The sequence below is a fragment of the Euprymna scolopes genome, chromosome 45, assembly GCF_053919585.1.
Source record: "Euprymna scolopes isolate OS-2025 chromosome 45, ASM5391958v1, whole genome shotgun sequence".
Lineage (NCBI taxonomy): Eukaryota > Metazoa > Mollusca > Cephalopoda > Sepiida > Sepiolidae > Euprymna > Euprymna scolopes.
The window spans coordinates 62,993,823-63,018,955 of NC_136526.1; the positions used below are offsets into that span (position 1 = coordinate 62,993,823).

At 34.0% G+C, this 25,133-nt stretch overlaps 1 protein-coding gene across 1 annotated transcript in view; it reads right to left on the reverse strand.

The window, feature by feature from the left end:
• Positions 1 to 25,133, reverse strand: part of LOC145269840 (neuromedin U receptor homolog nmur-2-like) — a 296,276-nt gene that overhangs the window by 129,033 nt on the left and 142,110 nt on the right. The window contains exon 2 of the mRNA XM_080125557.1: positions 16,646 to 16,681. The gene's annotated coding sequence lies outside the window, so the exon portion shown is untranslated. The remainder of the gene's footprint in view (positions 1 to 16,645; positions 16,682 to 25,133) is intronic.

Genomic DNA, 25,133 nt, shown 5'->3' on the forward strand with positions numbered 1-25,133 from the left:
ATTTATTATATTTTTTACTAGCACATTTTGCTCTTTGCTTTTCCAATTTTAACAACTAGTCCTTTACTTTTCCATGTTTAAGCTTAACCAATACGTTTTCATGCTCGCATTTTTCTATTGTAATCCATGCATTTTTCCAGACTTCCAGTAAATTCACTTGTTCTTTGTTTAATTTCAGTCTAATTTTTTACTTCCATAAACATAACATACACATATGTAATAACAATTTACGGCACTCGTCTGCTTTCAATAAAATCCCCCAATTATCTCCCTTTCATTCTTTCATTCTCTCTGTTTCATTTGTTACTTCTCTTTTTACGAGAGCGGTGAATTGGTACCAAAAGTAGTCGCTGAAGCGACGTGGTTGCTATAGAAACCAATCATAAAAAAAGTTGCTCACTTCTTTACGTTTTTGTACGATTTTGAACACCAGTAAATTCATCATAACTTTTGTTTTACTGAACAAAAGTTGAAATTTTTTTTTCACAATATAGCTGAGAATGTGATCTATAAATTGTAAGATTTGTTTTAAATTTGGTCGAAAAATTAGTGAACGGTGAAGCTTTAAAGCAGTTCTAAATGACTAAAACTGCCACTTAACCATATATTCAAACGCAGTAATCTTTGAATGATATAATATATATAATAATTTTTTTTGTGTGTATTGATATTCATATCAAAAACCTTTTTTCTATTTATTTAAAAAGAAAATACAATCTCGTTATATATGGGTCGTGGAATTGCATTCATCTGCAAATAAAATCTAGCTAATTTGCATATTCTTTTAAACATTCATTTGAATTAATTCCCTATTAGTTTTATGGTTTTCTTATTGGATGATCATCTTTAGTTAACTATTACGAGGGGCGTGCAATAAGTAATGCCCCTGACACACTTCCAGTTGTTTGATCTGGCTGAAATTTTGCATGTGCAATGATTTATATCTCTACGGGTTATGTGGCAAATTACAGCTCTGAACTAATTGTGGTTTCTGTTTTACAGGTGTTTGAACTGAGTCAGGTGTGAAATGGAGCCTGTTGAATGTCGAACAGTGATCCAGTTTTTGTATTTGAAAGGACGCACACCACAGGAGACTTTTGATGAAATGAAAGAAACTTATGGTGATAATGCCCCATCATATGACCTTGTAAAACGCTGGCATCGTGAATTCAAACATGGCCGGAAATCTGTGGAAACAGCTCCCAGACCTGGTCGGCCCCCTTCTGCCATTGATGAGGCATCTATCCGTCAAGTTGAGGCTGCCATTTTGGAAGATCGGCTCATTACTATTCACTAAATAGCCCAAGATGTCAAGATTAGTACAGGGTCTGTGGAAACTATCATTCATGACCATTTGCATATGCATAAGGTGTCTGCCAGATGGATTGCCAGGTTGCTCACACCATTCCAGAACCGAGACCGCGTCGAGTGCTCGAGGATGAAATTGGAGATGTGCCAAGAAGATGAGTCAAAGTTTTTCAAAAGACTGATTACACAGGATGAAACCTGGGTCCATAACTATGATCCAGAGATCAAAGCCCAGTCAATGCAGTGTAAGCACTTGGACTCACCACCTCCAAAGAAGACAAGGGTGCAGCCCTCATGCTCACAGTCTTCTGGGACCAGGACGGAGTAGTGATGACAGATTTCCTAGCAAAGGGTACCACAGTTACAGGAGCCTATAATGCTTCACTTTTGAGGAAATTAAGGGAAGCTATCAAAATCAAGAAGCGGGGCAAGATCAGCAAAGGTACCCTCCTTCTGCAGGACAACGCTCCAGTCCACAACTCGCATGTCGCCAGATCAGAAGCACGGGCGTGTTGTTATGAAATCCTCCCCAATCCTCCCTACTCCCCTGACCTTACACCCTCTGACTTTCACCTCTTCCCAGCCATGAATTTGTTTTTGCAAGGAAAGCGTTTCCCAGATAATGCAGCCTTTATTTCTGAAGTCACGTCGTAGTTGGAGGACCAACCTGGGATGTTCTACAAAAACGGTCTCCAGAGCTGCATCAAACGATGGGAGAAATGCATAACTGTGGGTGGTTCCTATGTGGAGAAAGACTAATAACTGTGCCAAGTTTCGTTGCTCTACTGCTATCGGAAGTAGGTCAGGGGCATTACTTATTGCACGCCCCTCGTACATGTAATTATATTCATGCAGATATTCTACATAATTTATACTTGCGTAATATTTGCGTAAAAAGCTTATAGTAAACACTGAACTCTTTCTATATATATTTATGTTTGTTTAAAAAACGTTTGCCTACCAAAAAAAAAAAAAACGTTTTGCCTACCATATTTGTTTAAAAAACGTTTGCCTACCAAACTCCGCGCAGTGAGTTTTTGGTCTACAGATATGAAACTTCATATATATAAGGTATTCGAACCCATGCGAAACATTATATTTGTGGTTTTAGTTGGGGAAAATCGGTGCAAAAGTGTGTAAATGAAAAAAAAAATGAAATTTGCTAGGTGACGGTTGAATGGCGGCATTACGAATATGCATGCATAACGTAATAGCTATTGGTTCATGTTTTAATTGTTAACTTTCCAGTGCACTTGTCTTCATAATACAGTCATTAATGACAAAGGAAAAAGTAAATTGCAAGCTAAGCGTTATGGTTTCAATTCTCGGTGGTGGCGCACGAGTCAGTTTTTTTTGTTTTTTTTCTTAACTTTTTAAATCATTACTATATATTGGGTTCAATATAATATAATAATAAATACCGAATATGCATTAATGGAAATATCATATTTTACGACAGGGCAAGGCCGGGCGGCCTGCTAGTATATATATATATATATATATATATATATATATATATATATATATATATATATATATATATATATATATATACATATATATATATATATATATATATATATATATATATATATATATATATAACACTAATTTTAAATCAAAAAATTAAAACTATTTTCAGCCTGAATTTTATCAGTTTATCCGTTGGCCAAATTGTCCATCGACCAAAACGTCCGTCTACTAATCACAAAATACAGTTTTAAGATATTTATTGTTTTTATTCATTTATTAATGTATTTCTTTATTTCTGGCGCAGTGGGAGAAGAAAGGAAACCAGTAAAGTACCGTCAACTAATGGAGCGATACGCTTTGGTGTCCGGCGCCGTCGAAATCTCCGATTTCATCGGAACGGATGCCATGTCGCTTTTGCGCTCAGTCGGACGCACGCTGGCTGAACAACGCAATTAAACTCGCGAAACGTCGCGCCTGTTTGGACATGCATCGGATCAATACACCAGGCATGAGTAAGATCTTTCCCTGGAAAGGAGTCGCGGGAGACACGACAACTTATCAGACAAGCGGCTAAATAAATTAAGGGTCATTTTTTATTAAACCTACTTTCACGATTTCCAATGCGTTTGTGTTTCTATACGAAATCGAAGGTGCAACTACAATATAACGACATTAGGAAAATGAAAAATAAATCGATAAAAAAAAAATGTTATCTACTGACTTTTTGTGTCAATTTCAACTAAAAACAATGATATCTACTTAATTGGCATGTCAGAAGTACTTAAATATTACTGCATTATTAAAAAAAAAAAAAAATAAACATGGGTTTTCGATCTTTATCATAAAAATCGTCGCCAGACATTTGAGGAAACACATGTCATACTAACAAAAGAAGTAACTCAGTTGTGCAAAAAAAAAAAAAAAAAAAAAAAAAAAAAAAAGAAAGAAAAAAGCACCATTTATTTACACATAAGCGTTGCCCGGTCACACTATACACTTAAATATGATATTTTAATTTATGCAACTTAAACAGTAACGACTAAGACTGGATCGTTAAATGTTTGAGTTTCAATTCTAGCTGATGGCATCTAAGACATTTCTTTTATTTTTAATAATTTTTTAGATCACAATAGAGTATTTGGCCCTATAATAATAAATACAAAAACTGCATGAATTAAAATATATTTAAGCGTATTTTACGATTGGGCATTTATATATAATCATAGAATCATGTCAGTAATTCAATTTCTAATATATAAATCAGTAGTTGAATGTCCGGTGTTGCTTGGTCATATAATACGCTTAAATATGATATTTTAATTTATGCAGATTGTGTATGTATGTATTATTAAACAATACTCTATTGAATATTATATTTTTTTTTTTTTTTTTTTTTTTTACAAAGGCGTCACCACATTATCAAGGCCCAGAGGCCACTCAAGGATAAGTGTTAAAGAGTGTACAGTAGAAATTTGTCAATATAGTAATCATTAGTAATGAAAATTTGGTAAATTTAATAACTTATATGGAACGGCTCATCAAGAACTTATTTACTTTAGACTTGAACACAACCATATTGTAGTCAGCCGGAAAGCAGGAAAACGGAAGACAATTCCACAGGCGTGCAGTTCTAAGAAAGAAGCTTTGTTCATGGAATCTACGTTTAGGTTTAGGCACAGATAAAGAGTGGGGGAAATTATTGATAGTGTTTACAGCTAGACGAGTGTTTCTCGTGAAAGTTTGGCGAGGGGGGACCATAGATTGAAGCTCAGTTGAACACTTTCCATGAAAATAACGATACATCAGAGACAAACTCGCAACATCTCTTCTGTGAGATAGAGGTTGCAAGGAGGAGAAAAGGACATCTCCTACGAGGCTACGAAGTCTATTTTGAACTCTATTAAGGCAGGACAAGTCCTTTCTAGCAGCTCCTGCCCAGATGTGGCAACAGTATTCCATCCTTGGACGTACCTGGCTCTTATATAGGTAGAGAATAGCATCAGCAGTGAGATATCTACTGGATCGATAGAAAGATCCCACCATTTTTCCAGCGGCCTTGGCAACAGATTTGATATACGTGTTCCATTTAAGATCAGGAGTAATGGTCAAGCCCAGAAGCTTGTCAAAACTTGAGGCCTCCTGAAGACGAGAGCCATTCATTTCAATTGATGACAAATGTGAATTAGAATGTTGATGATGTAAAGAGAGAAGCTTGGTTTTAGATGCATTAAAAGTAACCAGCCACTCCTTTCCCCATTGTACTACGTGCTCAAGATCAGAGGAGAGAGAATTGGAGAGAACTTGGTCATTTACTGTCTTAGATGTGCTACCATAAATGGTAGTGTCGTCAGCATAAATGTCTACAAATGATGTAAGGATATGATTTGGAAGATCATTAATGTAGATCAGGAAAAGAGTTGGGCCCAGGATGGATCCCTGAGGGACACCGGCATTAATACTGTGAGCTTCTGATTTTTGCCCCTCAACTACTACTCTTATGAACCTATCAGAAAGAAATGATTTAATAATTGAGAAGACTTTTCCAGCTATACCATAGCTAGCGATCTTATGAAGTAAACCTTTATGCCATACCCTATCAAAGGCTTTAGATATGTCAAGAGCAATTGCCCTAGAAAGATTGCCACCGTCGAGAGATTTGCTAATCCTATGCGATATAACTGTAAGGACATCTGCTGTAGATCTAGCAGAACGGAAACCATATTGAGTGTCACTAAGAAGGTTATTTTTGTTGAGATGTTTGATTACTTCTGTATTTAACACAGATTCTAGCAACTTACTCATGACGCACAGGAGACTTATTGGCCTGTACTGAGAGGGGGATGAGCGATCACCTGAATTCTTAAATACAGGGCATACTGATGAGATTTTCCAGGGAGATGGGAAACTATTCTCCTTAAGACAACGTTTAAACAGTTTTGTAAGTATGGGCGCTAATTCAGGTTGAAGTTTTTTGAGTACTATAATTGGAATACCGTCAGGGCCAGTTGCTTTACTCGAATCAAGGTTTTTGATTAGCTTCGCAACATCACATACAGATATACGTATATCACATAGTGTGTTTTCTGATACAGGAGGAAATATTGGGGGTTGGCGGTCTTGGTCGCAAAGGGTAGAATTAGCTGCAAAGTTCTTGACAAAGAGTTTGGCTTTGTCTGATGCTGACGAGATTACCTCAGGTCCATTGATAATAGTTGGGATGGAGCACACGCTTCTGTTCAGGATTCTGTTTGCTATTTGCCAAAACTGGTGGGAACCAAGCCGCTGCTCAGCTACTTTGGACTTAACAGATTGAGCATACAACTCTCTTGCGTTCCTTATTACTTTCTTACAATGGTTGCTGGCAGTCCTGAAAACGGCTTTAGTTTCCATACATCTATTACGTTTGAAGCAGTGGAAAAAGTGATTTCTGTGCGCAATGGCAGCAGCACATTCTGGAGAGAACCATGGCTGGCTGTTAGGTTTTTGCTGAAACTTTTTAGAGGGTATGAAATGGTCAATACCTACAATTAACCATTCAGTTAGGTCTAATACTATAGAGGACACATCCTTTTTAAACATGGAATGCAGAGGTAGATCAGATATAAATGTACGGAAGCTATCCCAGTCAGCCTTAGTGTATCGATATACTGTACGATGAAGAGGTACGTCTGGGGACTTATTACATTTCATTTTTATCTTGATTGATACAACAGAGTGGTCGGAAGATCCAAGAGGCGACAGAACAGAAACTGAACATAGTTCAGGGCAAGTTGTGAGAAAAAGGTCTAGTAGGCTCGCATACTGGCCGTCATTATCGGGCACACGGGTAGGTTCCTGAACAATCTGAGTGAGGTCATAGGCAATGGAGAAATCATGACAGAACCTCCCCTCATCATCGGTCTTGTTTGAGTGGGTCAACCATTCGACGTTGTGAACATTGAAGTCTCCACATATATGAATGTTAGCTGAAGGATAAGTAGAAAGGACTTGGTCAATTTTCTCAGATATGCTTTGAAAGATAGTAACTCCGCTGTTGTGGATTATAATATATATATATATATTATATTATGAGGAATATATATATATATATATTATATTATGAGGAATTATAATATATATATATATATATATATATTATGAGGAATAATTTACCCGGCGGACTAATACGCAAAAATAAATTAATAGATAAATAAATAAAATTAAAATAAATAATAATGATAATGTCGTTCACCAAATTCCGTCTGTGTTTGTTTACAATATCAGGTCAGCTGATATTTGGGATTGACGATGGGTGCCCTGGAAAGGTCACTTCTTATCAATGTTTGGTTTTAAAATATGTAAACACACAAAAAATAATTTGCAGCGATTTTAAATGGTACGTTTCTTTTATCGTAAATTGAATTCATTACTAGGAAAAAATTAAAATAAAATGGTGAGATACACTCGGGCTTGAACATGGAATCATTCGATCCGTAGCCGAATGCTCTACTGCTGAGCTGTATTTCAAGATGTCAGAAAATCTAGGAAGGGGGGGGGGTTCTTAGAACGAGTTATTTGTGGAGATTTTTATTATCACCATTGCCGGTGCGAACCTAAAAAATCCCCCTGTAAAACTTCTTTTTTTTTTATCTTTAAGAAAGGATGCCCATTTTTAGGATCGAATTTTTTCAATTTTCGGTACTTTTCGGGTGAATTTCTGTAAAAAAACGTCTTAGAACACCGCCAGACATACATAGCTAATTTGCATATTCTTTTTAACATTCATTTTAATTCATTTCCTATTAGGTTTTTTATGGGATGACCATCTTTAACAAGTAGCCCCCTACAACAAAGTGGCAATGTGCCTTGTTTGGGGTGAAACTGTAAAAAAAAAAAAAAAAAAAAAAATTACGTGTAATTATATTCATGCAGATATTCTACATGATTTATACTTGCGTAATATTTGCGTAAAAAAGGTTATAGTAAACACAAACCGCTTTCCATTTATATTTATGTATGCGTATATACATTTGTTTCAAATTTTTTACCTACCAAACTCCTCTGTTAGATTTTGGTCTACAAACATGGAACTTCATACATAGGGTAATTGAACCCATGTGAAACTCTATATTTGGATTTTAGCCGGGGAACATCTGTGCAAAAATATGAAAATTAAATTTGCTAGATGAAGGTCGAACGTCGGCATTACGAATATGCATGCATAACGTAATAGCTATTGGTTCATATTTTAATTTTTAGCCTTGCAGAAAACATGTCTTAGCTTAGGCATTAACGTCAAAGGAAAAGTAAATTGTAAACTAAACGTTTTGGTTTCGATTATCAGTGGTGACTTTTAAAATCATTACTATATATTGGGTCCAATATAATATAATAATAAATACGAAATCTGCATTAATTAAAATATCATATTTAAGCGTATTCTACAACCGGGCAATGCCTGGCAGCCTTCTGAGATATATATATATATATATATATATATATATATATATATATATATATATATATATATATATATATTTGTTTATTAATTATACAGAAGTACAGAAAAACATTGGTACAGTCGGTTTCAAGCCCAACACAACGGGAAAACGTTAATGGTAACACGTAAATAATGTTCAGCTCTCATCAGCCATCTTGTTTTCTGCCTTGTGTTGGGCTTGAAACCGACGGTACCAATGTTTTTCTGAACTTCTGTATAATTAATAAACAAATATTTAGCTCTTATATCGAAAAAGTTTTTCTTTGTAATCGGGCACTTTGTCGGAACTCTTTCCCCAAAATACAGTAAACAAATATATATATATATATATATATATATATATATATATATATATATATATATATATATGAACAAATGATTAATAAAACATGTTAAAAAAACATCTTGAAAAAGAGTTAAAAACATATTTAATTTTAAAAAGGAAGCACAAGATAAGTGGATATATATATATATATATATATATATATATATATATATATATATATATATATATATATATATATAAGGAACATCGACGCCATGCAATAGCCTGACAAAGATAAAACGCGGAAAATTTTGGGTAGCTTATTGCAATATATATTTTCATACATACCTTATATATATATATATATATATATATATATATATATATATATATATATATATATATATATATATATATATATATATATATATACTGTGTATGCAAAAACAAGACTTCAAAACAAGGTGTTGATGGCAACGGAAAGTGTATTTCATTTTATGTTACAATTGTTTCGATGTCCAGTTCGACAATTTCAAGCATTATATCGTTTGAAAATTTTAAAACCAACATTTCTTCAGACTTTATGAATAAACTCACTTTTGGCAATGTAGCATTTTTTGAAGAGAAAGAAAAAAGGGGGAAAATTTCTAACGGGAAAAGCATGCGAGAAACATTCATATATATATATATATATATATATATATATATATATATATATATATATATATATATATATATATATATATATATATATATATATATATATATTTCATGAATTTCCTACGACTTTTTTTTCGTTTCTGAAATGAAACAAGGTCATACATTTCATTACATCAAAAAATATATTTTCAAATATTTGTACTGGGGTTTTGTTTTCTTAATTTCTTTCATTCAGAGGAAGTCTGGAAATAAAGATGAAACGTTGGTGAACACATAACTTAGTTTGTTCATTTTTTATTTCTCTATCTTTCTCTCTCTCTCTTTCTCTCTCTCTCTCTCTCTCTCTCTCTATATATATATATATATATATATAGATAGATAGATAGATAGATAGATAGATATAGTAAGTTATAAAATATATATGGCGATTAAGCTTAATCGCCATATATATTTTATAACTTACTAACTATCTCCACCTACGTATTGAGCACTTTTGAAGTAAATAGTTAAAGTTTACGCATACATTTATACTTTCGTATATTAATTTTATGTGAGTAAATGAAGTAGTTATATATACATATTTATATATATATATATAACTATATTTATATATATATGCGTGTGTGTGTTTGTGCGCGTATGTAAATATACGCAGATATGTAAGTGTATGTGTTTGCGCGCACACACACACACACAAATAGTTTCAAGGCATGAGCATATGTTGTTTTTATTTCGTCTGTAACGATGCATGATGACAAAAAAAAAATGTCTGTGATAATTCGCGAAACAATGCTGACAGCCAAAAACGTGATCACGCGCGAGATCACACGAGAACCAAATGAGAACGGTTGACATTTTTTTCGAGCCCCCCCCCCAAAAAAAAAAAAAAACACACACACACACACACATGAATAGTAAATAATGCATTAAATATGGAGAAACAGACCGGCAGGTGTTAGAATCAGCGCGAGGCTTTTTTCTTTTGTGTTTTTTCTCCCATCTGAGAATGTCCATTCTTAACGTTCTGTCTACTAAATGTACGTTATTTCAAAGTTAAGAGTGAGGGCTGACGGACGAAACGTCTTATTGCGATGCGAGGACGTACCTCAAAGACTATTTCATGTTTTTTTTATTTAGTTAATTTGAGTCCATTTAGTCATTTTTTTTTTTTTTTAATTATTTTTCGTTTTCTCTCTGGTTTTATTGTTTTGTTTTATCCTATTTCGTTTTTGCTTATTTTATTCTTTTCAAAAATTATTTCCGTTCCTTCTTCTTCTTCTTCTTCTTCTTCTTCTTCTTCTTCTTCTTCTTCTTCGTTGTCGTCTTCTTCTTCTTCGTCATTTTTCTCTTTTCATTTCCTTCTTCTTCTTTTTCTTCTTCTTCTTCTTCTTCTTCTTCTTCTTCTTCTTCTTCTTCTTCTTCTTCTTCTTCTTCTTCTTCTTCTTCTTCTTCTTCTTCGTTGTCGTCTTCTTCTTCTTTTTCTTCTTCTTCGTCATTTTTCTCTTTTCATTTCCTTCTTCTTCTTTTTCTTTTTCTTCTTCTTCTTCTTCTTCTTCTTCTTCGTTGCTGTCTTCTTCTTCTTTTTCTTCTTCTTCGTCATTTTTCTCATTTCATTTCCTTCTTCTTCTTTTTCTTCTTCTTCGTTGTCGTCTTCTTCGTCTTTTTCTCTTTTCATTTCCTTCTTCTTCTTTTTCTTTTTCTTCTTCTTCTTCTTCTTCTTCTTCTTCTTCTTCTTCGTTGTCGTCTTCTTCTTCTTCTTCTACTTCGTCATTTTTCTCTTTTCATTTCCTTCTTCTTCTTTTTCTTCTTCTTCTTCTTCGTCATTTTTCTCTTTTCATTTCCTTCTTCTTCTTCTTCTTCTTCTTCTTCTTCGTCATTTTTCTCTTTTCATTTCCTTCTTCTTCTTCTTCTTCTTCTTCTTCGTCATTTTTCTCTTTTCATTTCCTTCTTCTTCTTTTTCTTCTTCGTCTTCGTCATTTTTCTCTTTTCATTTCCTTCTTCTTCTTCTTCTTCTTCTTCGTCATTTTTCTCTTCTCATTTCCTTCTTCTTCTTCTTCTTCTTCGTCATTTTTCTCTTTTCATTTCCTTCTTCTTCTTCTTCTTCTTCTTCGTCATTTTTCTCTTTTCATTTCCTTCTTCTTCTTCTTCTTCTTCTTCTTCTTCTTCTTCTTCTTCTTCTTCGTCTTCTTCTTCGTCGTCTTCTTCTTCTTTTTCTTCTTCTTCTTCGTCATTTTTATCTTTTCATTTCCTTCTTCTTCTTCTTTTTCTTCTTCTTCTTCGTCTTCTTCTTCTTCGTCGTCTTTTTCTTCTTCTTCTTCTTCTTCTTCTTCTTCGTCGTCTTTTTCTTCTTCTTCTTTGTCATTTTTCTCTTTTCATTTCCTTCTTCGTCTTCTTCTTCTTCTTTTTCTTCTTCTTCTTCACACTTATATATTCTATTTCATCTACTTTTATTATCTTTTTTTGTATTCTTTTTATTTTCTTTTATATTTTCTTTTTCTTCTTTTTTGTGTCTTTCTTTCTTTCTTTCTTTCTACTCGGTTTATCTTTTCTCTTTCTTTCCATCCGATGGTGAGGCCCCAGCTTGCGGGCCTTGGGGAGTGTGGAGCCACCCCTTAATTGCCATTGCTCCTAGGTTTACTCTGACCCGGAGTAGTAGTATCTGTTAGGGTCCCAACTATGAGTTAAATAGAAATCGGCTTGAAAAAAAATATATTCTAATAAAAAAAACAATTTTCTTCCAAATCACTAGATTCGGCATTAAATAACCTGAAAAGGGTTGATATGCTGTAAAACAAAAACAACCAACCAATATCTTTCTTTCACCCATTCCTTCATTTTTTCTTTTTTTTTTTCGTTTTCGTATATTTCTCATTCGTATATCTTTTTTTAAAATCATTCTTAATCCCTTCTTTTATATATTTTTTTATTTTTTATTATTAACTAGCAAGGCCAAGAGGCGTTGCTCGGGACCGTATAAGACAATGAGAAAAATTTCGAATATACTTGTTATGTTCAGGATGGAGGAATTTGATGTCTATGTTTCATTTGCCATCTTGAGCAAAAGAATATTTTATCGACCCGATATTTCCCATTTTTATACGTTTTTTTTTTCATTCTTAATCCCTTCTTTTTTATTTAAAATTTTTTGTTTTTCTTTTTATTATTTATTTACTTATTTATTTATTTTATTTATTTATTTATTTTTATTTATTTAATTTATTTATTTATTTTTATTTATTTAATTTTTTTATTTATTTATTTTTATTTATTCACGTTTTTTTATCATTCTTAATCCCTTCTTTTTTATTTAAAATTTTTTGTTTTTCTTTTTATTATTTATTTACTTATTTTATTTTATTTATTTATTTTTATTTTTATTTATTTATTTTTTTATTTATTTTTATTTATTTAATTTTTTTATTTATTTATTTTTATTTATTTAATTTTTTTATTTATTTATTTTTATTTATTTAATTTTTTTATTTATTTATTTTTATTTATTTATTCATTTTTATTTATTTATTTTTATTTATTTATTCATTTTTATTTATTTATTTTTATTTATTTATTCATTTTTATTTATTTATTTTTATTTATTTATTCATTTTTATTTATTTATTTTTATTTATTTATTCATTTTTATTTATTTATTTTTATTTATTTATTCATTTTTATTTATTTATTTTTATTTATTCACGTTTTTTTTATCATTCTTAATCCCTTCTTTTTTATTTAAAATTTTTTGTTTTTCTTTTTATTATTTATTTACTTATTTTATTTTATTTATTTATTTATTTTTATTTATTTAATTTATTTATTTATTTTTATTTATTTAATTTTTTTATTTATTTATTTTTATTTATTTAATTTTTTTATTTATTTATTTTTATTTATTTAATTTTTTTATTTATTTATTTTTATTTATTTAATTTTTTTATTTATTTATTTTTATTTATTTATTCATTTTTATTTATTTATTTTTATTTATTTATTCATTTTTATTTATTTATTTTTATTTATTTATTCATTTTTATTTATTTATTTTTATTTATTTATTCATTTTTATTTATTTATTTTTATTTATTTATTCATTTTTATTTATTTATTTTTATTTATTCACGTTTTTTTTATCATTCTTAATCCCTTCTTTTTTATTTAAAATTTTTTGTTTTTCTTTTTATTATTTATTTACTTATTTATTTTATTTATTTATTTATTTATTTATTTTTTTATTTATTTATTTTTATTTATTTATTTTTTTATTTATTTATTTATTTTATTTATTTATTCACGTTTTTTTTTTTTTTTTTACACAGTGATCACCACTTATCAAGGCCCGGAAGCTACTCAGGGATAAGGGTTATTGCAAGTACATTACGTTAGTGTGGAGATTTGATGAAGTGTTTACTTAAGGGGGCGGTTCATTAGGAATTTGTTAACGTTGGATTTGAAGACATCCAAATTGTAGTCAGGTGGGAAGCAGGCAGACGGAACAGAGTTCCGCAGGCGTGCACTTCTAAGAAAGAAGCTTTGTTCATGGAATCCACGTTTTGATTTAGGCACAGATATAGAGTGGGGGAAATTTTTCACCGTGGATTCAGCTAGACTGGTGTTTTTCGTGAAAGATTGGCGAGGGGGGACCAGAGATTGGAGTTCAGACGAGCACCTGCCATGGAAATAACGATAAAACAAAGGCATATCGCCATTTGGACGTAAGCGGTTACTATTTGGGACCCTGGAAAGATTAACAAGATGTTGATTTACGTTACATTTAAACTTCTGCATATCAGTGCAGTAAAGGAAGCAGGTAGCAGGCAGCAGGAAGGGAGTTCCAAAGTCTAGCTGTTCGAGGGAAGAAATTATTAGAGTAGAAAACTTTCTGGCATTTAGGGATCTTAACAGTGAAGGGGTGTGATTTTGTTACTAAGGGGGTTTGTCGGGGATATGTACGTTGACTGGACACAAGTGCAACAAGTTCATCAGAACACATTTCATAAAAGTACTTGTCAAATAGGCACAGAGATGCAACATTGCGGTGATGGGATAGGAGTTGGAGCTGAGTTGACAAAGTGGGACCTATTAGATTGAAAACTCTTTTTTGGATCCTATCCAAGAGGGGGAGACTAGTGGCAGATGCATCAGCCCAGATGTAGCAACAATACTCCATACATGGGTGAATGGTGGCCTTGTAACTCAAGTGTGAGTAGTCTTCTAGCACGATAGAGGGAACCCACCTTCTTTGCAGCAGCCTTTGCAATGTCCTCAGTGTATTTGTTCAAGTTCATATTGCCCGTGAATGTTAGGCCGAGGAGTTTGAAGGAAGAATTCTCAGATGGGCTATTTGTTATGGACATCAGTGATTGAAAAGGCTTCTTGTAATCGTTAAAGAGTCTTACTAGCATTAAATGTCACCATCCATTTGCGGGCCTATTCCATAATGATCTGGAGGTCATTTTCTAACGATTCTGTCATTGCCTTAGATTTGTGTACATCTGTTCTTCCCTCATGCATGTTATAGAGCGTTATATGATTAGCAAATATACCCATCTCGGATGCAATATTATCAAGCGGTCGTTAGCGAATATCAGGAATAATAGTGGTCCAAGGATCGACCCCTGAGGCACTCCCGCATTAATGTTATGCTGTTTGGATGTACGTCCATTAATGATAATCTGTATGGTCCTATTATCTAAGAAAGATCTAATTATATTTAGCATTCGTTCAGTTATACAGTATGATTTAATTTTCATTAGCAGCCTGTAGCAGCTGAAACTAGCTACAATCACAGGCAGAAGCTAATTCTCTCGACTCAAGATTTGAAATCCATTTTCTCCCTGGCTTGTCTAATCACAAGCCAGCTCTCAATCACGTGACTGAGTATATGGGCCAGACTTTATCAAAGGCCTTGGATATATCAAGAGCTACAACCCTGGCTTCGCGCGCCTTATCCAGTGCATCGTATACGCATTCAAAATGACTATTAAAATATCTGCAGTGGAACCACATTGCATAAATCCGTATTGTTTGTCATCGAGAAGATTATCTTTTGCGAGGTGGTGGACTAGTGCTTGATTAATTAGCGTTTCAAAAAATTTTAGCGAAGAGAGGGAGGAGGAGGAGGAGGAGAAAGAGGGGGGCTCCTCCTATTTTCTTTCTTTTCATCGTCATTTTTTTTTTCAGTTTTTTCTTGATATCTTCCTTATCTTCTACTTCTCTTATTCTCTTACTAGCAAGGTGACCCGACGTTGCCCGGGATCGAATGATGATCAACGAATGTTTCACACTCCCATATTTTTATTGTCATCAAAATCGTTGAAATCGACTATTTTTCAATCAAATCGATTGATTGCCTGCTCTGGTTGCGAACCCATCGCTGTGCACCAGGGAGGAAGCTTCACATGCCTCCCCACAGTGACTTAGTCCACAATACATTTTAGTCTACATTGCACTGTAGAGAACCTGCTGTTCATGTCATACAATTATTTTATGTAATGGCTTGAATTGAAGTTTAAAATGTAAAAGTCAAGTATCGTGGTTCAATTGTGCTCTAAACAGAAACATTCATTTCGAACGCGCCCCTGTCTTATCAAAGAACTTACTGTTGATTTTACTTGTGTCCAGTGTATAAAATTCCTAATATGTACTTCTGATGTTAGGTTGTATAAGGGTGTTAAGTTTCTGTAAAAATCGGATTTCTTTAATCGAAGTTTTTTCAATTATCGATTTTTATACTTATCGGAGGCATTCCGATACAAAATATATCTAAGATTTTCCCTTCTACCTTTATTTTTTGCCTTCTTAATATATCTCTTCTTTTTATTTCCCTTTTTTCTTCTTCCCTTCTTTCTTTTCCTTACCATTTTATTGTTCATTTGTTTCTTTTCTTTTTAACCTCCTCTTCTTTTTTCTTTCTTCTAGGAGCAGTTGTCGTGCTTGGTCGTACATTTGCCGTGACTTAATTTGTCTTGCCGTAATTTGTTGTGCCTAAATATCATACAAAATAAGAATCGACAGAAGCAGTTGTCACAAATAAGGAATTTACACAAATAAACAATCGGTAAGGTCATTTGTCCCTGAACATTTGTCGTGCCTTAATTCATCGTGCTTAAATATCACACAAATAAAAAAAAAAATCAGCAGGAGCAATTGCCGTGCTTTAATTTCTTTATTTGTCGTGCTAAAATACCACACCAATAAAAAAATTAATAGGAGTAATTGTCGTCCCTAGACGTATATTTGTCGTGCCTTAATTTGTTTTATATAAAAACTAAGCCATCTTAAAAACATGCGTTTTTTTTTTGTTTTTTTGTTTTTGTTTTTTGGCGAACGATTTTTAAACGAAACATAATGAAAACTAATTCTAAATATCGATTTTAATATTCATTATTTTGTGAATTTTTGGTGATTAAAATCGATTCATATGCGAACAAGTAAAATAGAAAAAAATAACAGGGAATTACCGTTTCGGGCCTTCAAATTAGGATTCGTACGTCCAACTGGAAAGAAATAGAAGAAAACAAATTCAAAAAAAAAAAAAGATAAATCTGTACACATATATAAAGTTCAGTTCCATTTTTTTTTTTTTTGTAGCACTGACACTGATATTAAAAGTCTATATTTTCTATTAAAAAAATATTAAAACGTGCACTCACGGGGGACCATGCATACTTCACTTTTTTTTTTTTTTTTTTTTTTTACAGTTTTCAAGGTGTTCAAACATCAGTTGATGCGTCACTCTTTTTCTTGAAATTGTCCGGTAATTACGACCATGTCTCTGAATTTTGGAGACAAAGGTTGATAATTCGTATTATTTGGAGTCTTCGAACTCCCGTTCTCATCTTGAGTGTTATTCGCACAACGTTTCGGCCGATGTAACCACCGACCTTCTTCAGGTGTATCTTGTTAAACTCTGGTATCATTCTGTCGAACTCTGGAATCATCACGGAATTTCGAACGGAAACCTTTATTTAATCTACAAGTATAGCGTGTTCTTTCTTTCTTTCTTTTTATTTTTGTCGGCCATGACTGACTAGAAGTCCTAAGTACTTTATCCACTACGCCATGGGTCCACAAGCATTTTTCAAAATCTATATATCTATAAAAGTGAACGTGTCTGTCTGTCTGTCTGTCTGTGTGTCTGTGTGTCTGTCTGTCTGTGTACATTTCCCTACGCAATAACTCTGTCGATTTTTAGTCTATAGACTCGAAATTTGAAATACCGGGTACTGAGATTTGGGAAAATCGATGTGACGGGTGTCAGCCAGAAATTTGGCTGTTAAGGGGTCAAATTTCAACGATTTGACCTTTAAGAACTCTACCAAACTCCTCCGACAATTTTGGGTCTAGACACTTGAAATTTTAGATATAGGTTCCTTGAACCTGGATCTAACTTAATAAAGTGATTTGAGCCCGAAACTATAAATTTTAAGGGGTCATAATAGGGGTCAAAGTTTTAAAAAATTAACCATTTTTTTTGTTTTTTTGCTTTTTTTGCACAGCATACACCTCCAAACACCCGAGCAACGCCGGGCACCCCTGCTAGTTCATCTATAAGTTACATTCTTTTAAAGGTTGAAGGTTCAATCCTCAGCGCGGGCGACACTAAAAACACAATTGCGAATTATTTCTACCCACTCATGGCTGACGGAACGAGAGCATGCTACCCTCGTGGATTAAATAAAGGGTTCCGTTCGAAATTCTGTACAGATTCATGAGTTCGACATAAAAATTCCCGAGTTCCACAAGATACACATGAAGAAGATATCTCGCTGCTCAACTCCCTACATAATGCCCCTGTAAACACGATCCCAAATTTTTGCTCTTTACATCCAAGTGGCAATATACCTTGTTTGGACGTGAATAAAAAAAAAAGACAAAGAAAGATACAGGAAATAAAATCGCTTGGATCCATCTGAGCACAGGTTGGAAACCATGGTTCTAATAGTATTGTTTGGTGTGTTTATTTTTCCAAACAAAAGTTCGTTTTGGACCACGTCTGACGTCATCGGAGAGTGAGTAATCTATTGTCAACCATGACTGAGTTGAAGTCATAGGCACTTTATCCCCTACACTGCTTCTCAACAAGTCTCTCTCAACACCATGGAGCCACACGTCCATCTCGCTCGGTGCTTTTTTTTCTTCTCCTCAATAACGTACTGTCCTTCTTTATATTTGTTTGTAATGCAAGTCCGCATACACTTGCTAATTTGCATACGTGCTCAAACGGCTGCTGTTGCTGCTAATACCTTCGCTAGCCATCTATCCTTCATCTGCTATTAATAAGGTCTGCAAGTATTTGGTAAAATCGATTATATTACATTCTTTTGGAGGTTGAAGGTTCAATTCCAAGTGCGAGCAACACTTAAAACAAATTTGCAAATTATTTATACCCAGTCATGGCTGACGGAACAAGAGCATGCTACCCTCATGGGTTTAATAAAGGGTTCCGTTCGAAATTCTGCACATAATTCCAGAGTTCGACAAAATAGACCTAAAGAGGACATCTCGCTGCTCAACTCCCTACATAGTTCCCCTTTAAACATGGTCCCAATTTGTAACTCCTTATGCCTAAGTGGTAATCTGCAAGATGACTTTAAAAGAATCAAAAAAATCGCTTGGATACATCTAAGCACAGGTCTGAAACCATGACTCTGATATTATTGTTTGCCATATATTTATTTATTTATTTTTATTTTTTAGATCACGTCTGACGTCACTAGAGAGTGAGTAATCTGTTGTCTCTGGTCCAATCAAATTCAGGCTTGCTTTCATTGGCCGATATTCTCTCGAGTGACGTGTATATCGTTAATCTCTGACGTGGACATCATTAATCTCGCGTTATCACAACGTCACCCCGAATATCAAGAAAGGTCGGTGCTTTGGGGAAGTGATAGGAGATTAGGGATTTTGAAATGTGTGCGTGTGGGGAGGGGGTCTACATCGGGGTAGAAATGCAGAAAGGCGATGGGGCGTGCATGGAGGCTGCTTAGCACGAGACAGGGCAAGATATGTTGAAGGAATACTGGTTTCGGGTTGCACAAGCGTACGGGAATCAAAGAGAAGAACATAATCGATTTTAGAGAAGCGACGCGCGCTTTCTTGTCTGTTAACCTGATAATACACAGCAATTGCCAACAATACACACATTTATCTATATCTACTCTTATATAAAAAGAACATTGTGGGTGTGAGTCCGTTTCCTATGGACTCGAAAACGGTTAGGCCGATTTTTATGAAATTTCACAAGAAGATACTTTATGTGCCTGGCAGTGTTCTTAGATAGATTTTGTATCAGCATATCATCTTTAATCGGATTATTTCGATTATCTTATCGAATAATCGAAAAAAAATCCATTGAAAGAAAGAACAGATGATTTTGACCAAAGTTAACACCTTACACAGCCTAACGTCACAAGTGCATTTGAGAAGTTTTATTACCACACAAGTTTTATAGTTGTTGTTCTTTTTTTTTTTTACGGCGTTTCAACCAACTATTCCTCTGGCCTTCGTTAGGTTGTTAACCGCGAGGGGATAAAAATGCTGAATCTTTTAATTTTATCTTCATTAATTAGTGTTACAGTTGTTGCCTTCTCACCACGTTTTGGGATTGTGGCGCAGTGGATAAAGACGTTGAATCTCTGCAGTTCCAGGTGAGCATTGTCTGAAGATAGCGGTTTCAATCCTACCCAAAGCCGGGCTGAGGATTAGTTAACAAAAACGTGGTGAGATGACAACTATTAAAAGCAATAATCACTGAAGATGCAGTTAAAAGATTCAGTATCCCTATCCCGTCACGGTAAACAACCTGACGAATGCCAGAGGAATAGTCGGACGAAACGTCGTGAAACAACAACTATAACAAAAAATGAGGATAAGAGTTCGCAAATAAATAAATAAAAAGCTGAAAGAATCAATGGTAGATTCTTTGATATGACAGGGGCGCGTTCGAAATGAATGTTATTGTTCAAAGCACAATTGCACCATGATAATTGACTTTTTCATTTTAAACTTAAATTCAAGCTATTATAACCGCACAAGCAGTAAGGCCTAGCATATAAAATCAAAAATAGGTCTTTGGTAATCGAGCAATTCCATCTTTTAAATATATATATATATATATATATATATATATATATATATATATATATATATATATATATATAAAAGTTACAATAAGTTTACTGAGGTAATCAAAATGGTAAACTTAAAATATGTTATAAATATTAAAGAGTTAATATTTACAAGTAAAATAAACCCAGCCAGATATAAAAAGCTCAATAAAACCGAAAAGGAAATAGAGCTTATAATATGAACAAATGATTAATAAAATATGTTAAAAGACATCTTGAAAAAGAGTTAAAAACATATTTAGTTTTAAAAAAGGAAGCACAAGATAAGTGGATAGTCCTTAATCCGCGGAGTTTCGAAGAAATACTCTCCTTCTCATCAGAGGGCAGGAATTAGCAAAATGCAGGATCGGATTTTGCATATAAAAGTATTTAATGAAACTACAAGTAAGTCAAAGATCTTACTTGGTTGAAAAAAGGGTGAGGTAAGGGGAACAGGAGGCAAAAGAAAAATAATAAAAAGATTTCACATGAATGGATAGTCCGGTGAAGGGTAAAAATCCAAAAATGGTAAAATACAAAACGGTCGAATTTTTGTATATATATATATATATATATATATATATATATATATATATATATATATATATATATATATATATATATATATGTGTGTGTGTGTGTGTGTGTGTGTGTGTGTGTGTCTGTGTCTGTGTGTGTGTGTGATTGCAACGTCTTGTCAGACGAATGTCACTCCCTCAGACACTTAAAGTCCATCAGCCCAAAAATGACTTCTATCGCTACAGGACCATTTTAATAGACAAATGCCTGAAGGAGTATCTATACACAGATGATGTTACAGAGTCTTAGCTTTGTACGACAGCTAAGTCTCTATCACGGATCAAAATTTTTAGATCCAGCAACAATCAAGATCAAGATAGCCAGCAACAAGTTAAACTGCAGACCAGCTTAATGCGGGCACTGGTCTCCCGCTTTATGGTTTTTTAAATCAGAGATTTGATTATCCTAGAAAGGTTTCCTTCGCCACAGCTTGTATGAGCCCTCTCAATCCCAACACACACATACATACACACAAACACACACAAACACACACGGTGCTAGTTGGCTGTTGACCCCGAAAAAGGGTTCATTCGTATTCATATATATATATATATATATATATATATATATATATATATATATATATATATATATTAGGTGGGTGGAAAAACAATATCGTTTTCTCACATATGTTACTGCTAATTATAATTTCTGAATTAATAATTCATTGATATATATTGTCAAGTTATATATCATGTTAAAGCGCGTTTTTCACTCTATAGAATCGGGTTCTTTGTTACCGTTCTCTATCTCCTCATTCATTTTTTTTTGCAGGCTTTTCAATAGCATGGACAAAATTCAAATCCGCACGATTTTCTTGTTCCAGTTCAAACTAGGCCGAAAAGCTGCTTGAAAGAGTGGTAGTCGGTAGGCGAAAGGTCTGGAGAGTATGGCGGATGAGTCAGAGTTTCGTAGCTCAATTCGTTCAACTTCTGCAGGTCGGTTTAGCAACGTGGGGTTGGGCATTGTCGTGGAGGAGAATTAGGCTTTTCTGTTGACTAATGCTGGGTGTTGTTGTCGAAGTTTCTGATGCGTTTCATCCATTGACAGTACTTGTCCGCCGTAATGGTTTCGCCTGCATAAAAAAAACTGTAATAGATGATACCGGTCGCAAACCTCCAAACAGTAAGTGTGACCTTCTTTTGGTGCAACTCTTGCTTTGGGAAGCGTTGTGAAGCTTCATCGACGTATAACCACTGAACTAGGCATTTTCACTTGTCGCAAAGAAGCCACTTTTGATCGCAAATCAAAACACAGAAACGGGTCGTTCATGTTGCGTAAAAGAAGGGAAGATGACACTTCATAGCGGCATTTTTTTTTGGTTGTCGTTCAATTCGGAGGCACCCATTTATCGTTTTTATTTTTTTTTTAATCTCTCCAATCTATCAAGTGGTTGGAAATCGTCGTATACGTTAATCTAATTCAGAAGCAAATTCTCGAACAGGTGTACGTAGATTGACTTCGACTAAAGCTTTTATTTGATCGTTGTCAGCATCCGATGACTGATCACTACGTTCATCATCTTCATGGCTCTCGTCTTTGCCAAAAAAATTCTAAAACCACCATTGTCCTCTGCGTTCAGTAATGATTCCTGGGGGCAAATGCTTCGTTATAATGCAAGCTGTTTCAGCAGCTTTTTGGCCTAGCTTGAATTGAAATAAGAAATATGAAAATTGTGTGAATTTGCTTTTTTCCATCTTGTATTCAACGTTCTGAAAAGAAGACACAATTGTTTTAAAACGATTGTAATCTAAACGATTGGATAGAACGAAAAAAATGATCTTTTAAATAATATATAAAGTAAAGGTATTATAACGAAAGTTTATTTGAAAATTTATTATTTGAAATTAAAAATCAAAATTTTGCAAGAACTTTCGTATCAACTTAATATTTTTCAAACGTGGCCACGTTTGGTGCTGTGACTAGAATTTGACTCTGCAACAAAGAAAGTTACGATTGAAAGATATATACTAATCGGAACTATTGTCGTGTCATCGGAATACACTTAATGCGGGGTTTATTCCACGGCACGCCCGTGCCACATGTAGTGTTAAGTAGTCCAGAATACGATACCAAATGCTTGAGCGGCACATACGGCCAGGATTGGTACCACAATAGGACCGTCACAAAGACGAAATACAAGACGGTGACACTGTCGAAAACACAGAAAGAATATCTAACACTAAAAAGAGAGAAGAAAAAAACACTCAAAACATTTCGAACATCGTAAAAGTTCGTGGATTTCTCGAATTTCAAGAAAAAATAACATTCTCAAATATCAAATATCAAATCAACTTTTTTTTTTTTTTTTTTTCACATTTAAATTAGGTTTTCACCCCAGAAGAAGGCTTCCAGCAAAAGATAATGTCTCTTTTGGGATAATTATCTAGATTAGACACGGATGAACGCAGGCCGAAAGGAAAGGGGCACGTTCGAGTATTTGAAGAGTTTTATGTCATCCGGGGGACAAGGGTCCACAAGGGAAGCTTCGTTTATATTCCAGCTAGTGCAATCTTATTTCGACATTTGAAACCATAATATCAATCAAGTTTTATTTTACGATGAAATTAAAGTCTAGACGAGTCTGATTTGGGGTCTGAAAAGTTAGCAGGGGTGGGGGGGGAGAAAGAGTTAAAAATTTAGGGGGAAACATTTGTCCGGAAAAAAAAACATCTGGAAAATCCCAGAAATACTTCATCCCTGGATTTCATTTCTGATCTAAAACACAGAAGAAACGAAAATATCACGTTAAAAACATTATATAAAAAAAAACATTATATAAAAAAAAGAAAACACATTTATAAAGGGCCCTATTAACCTATTGTAAGGTATTCGATGTTTGGAATAAAAAGATCTTTATCCTTTAATAGGAAACGTATTCAAAGCCAACCGAGTATCAGACGGCTAGAAAATGGCCTTCCCCTCCTAACATGGGAATCTTTCCCTAATAGTTTCCACATTATCAGGCAAGCACTAACCCCTGACGCATCCCCATACTTGTCTTAGAAGTATTTTATTTGAGTGCGCTCTGATAATCTGATAGCACTTGTGCCCCCTTTCGGCGTAATTCTCTCCCCGTTTCCTGCTTCACTTACTGTACTGACTTGCCGAAGTTTAAATGTAAAGTAAACAAAGATCTCGCTGTTCAACTTTTCCCAGTTACCTGTTAGACACAATCCCAAATAGTAGCCTCTTACGTTCTAAGTGGCAACAAACTTTGTTTAGCATGAAAAATAGTTAAAAGAATTTTTTAAATAAAAACTAGAATACCGCTGGGCGTTTCCCGGTCGTAAGATATGTTTATATATGAGATTTAAATTTCATGCAGATTTCGTATTTATTATTATTGAACTAATTCTTTATTGGTTATCATATTGTACCCAATATGAGCCGGTTGTAAAATACGTTTAAATATATTTTAATTCATGCAAATTTCCTATTTATTCTAATGATTATTATATTGTAGCCAATATATAGTAAAGATTTCAAAAGTTTTAAAAAAATATGTCTTGGGTGCCATCAGCTAAAATCAAAACCAAAACAGATAGCGTTGCAGCCTAAGTCGTTAAATTGGAAAAGTTTACTAGAGATGACGTCATGACGTTAAAATTTGAGACGGTGACAAAGTCAAACTTTATATTATAATAGCAAAAAAAAATGCATATATATATATATATATATGATGATTGCAACGTCTTGTCAGACGAGTGCCACTCCCTCAGACATTTAAAATCCATGAGCCCAAATGCCTGAGGGAGTATCCATACAAAGATGATGTTACAGAGTCTTAGCTTTGTACGACAGCTAAGTCTCTCTCTCGGTTCAAAATGTTGAGATCCAGCAACGAGCAAGAGCAAGATAGCCAGCAACAAATTAAACTGCAGACCAGCTTAATGCGGGTACTGGTCTCCCGCTTTATGTTTTTTTTTTAAATCAGAGATTTGCTTCTCCTAGAAAGGTTGCCTTCACCACGGCTTACGGGAGCCCTCTCCACCCCAATACACATATACACACACACAAATATACACGGTGCTAGTTGGCCGTTGACCCAGAAAAGGAGTTCATTCGCCCTTTGGAAGGTCTTGTTTTTAATCCTCCAAAGAGACTAGCCGCCCGCCTCACCAAACAAGTCTGGTGGGGGAACCAGTTTAGTCGCCGGTGACCCGACCATGAGGCAGGTAGTACTGGGTTACATGGTACCAGCAGTAGCATATGACATGACCTGACACATATACATATATACATACATATGCTATATATA